Source organism: Grammomys surdaster, unplaced genomic scaffold (genome assembly GCF_004785775.1).
Source record: "Grammomys surdaster isolate TR1022 unplaced genomic scaffold, NIH_TR_1.0 103801, whole genome shotgun sequence".
In the NCBI taxonomy this organism is placed as follows: domain Eukaryota; kingdom Metazoa; phylum Chordata; class Mammalia; order Rodentia; family Muridae; genus Grammomys; species Grammomys surdaster.
This window is the reverse complement of record NW_021609397.1, coordinates 1-573: the sequence shown is the minus strand read 5'-3', so window position 1 is coordinate 573 and position 573 is coordinate 1. Positions and strand designations below refer to the sequence as shown.

Below are 573 nucleotides of genomic sequence, written 5' to 3'. Positions count from 1 at the left end.
GCTCTCTGGCTGGCTGGCTCCCTTGCTCTCTCTGGCTGGCTGGCTTGCTCCCTCTCTGGCTGGCTGGTTCGCTCACTCTCTGGCTCGCTGGTTCCCTCGCTCTCTGGTGGCTGGCTCGCTCGCTCTCTGGCTGGCTGGCTCGCTCCCTCTCTGGCTGCCTGGCTCGCTCGCTCTCTGGCTGGCTCGCTCGCTCGCTCTCTGGCTGGCTGGCTGGCTCGCTCTCTGGCTGGCTTGCTCTCTGGCTGGCTCCCTAGCTCTCTGGCTGGCTCGCTCGCTCTCTGGCTGGCTCGCTCTCTGGCTCACTCTCCAGCTTTCTCTCTGACTCACTCTCTGGCTTGATCTCTGGCTGGCTGGCTCCCTCAGTCTCTGGGTGGCTCGCTTGCTCGCTCTCTGGCTGGCTCCTTTGCTCACTCTCTGGCTGGCTCGCTCGCTTGCTCTCATGCTGGCTGGCTTGCTCTCTGGCTGGCTGGCTAGCTTGCTCTCTGGCTGGGTGGCTTGCTCGCTCTCTGGCTGGGTGGCTCGCTCGCTCTCTGGCTGGCTGGCTCGCTCGCTCTCTGGCTGGCTGGCTGGCTC

General features: G+C 65.8%; 1 pseudogene; it reads right to left on the bottom strand.

The window, feature by feature from the left end:
- Window positions 1-178, bottom strand: part of LOC114635424 — a 713-nt pseudogene extending 535 nt beyond the window's left edge.
- Between the last annotated feature and the right edge of the window lie 395 nt (window positions 179-573).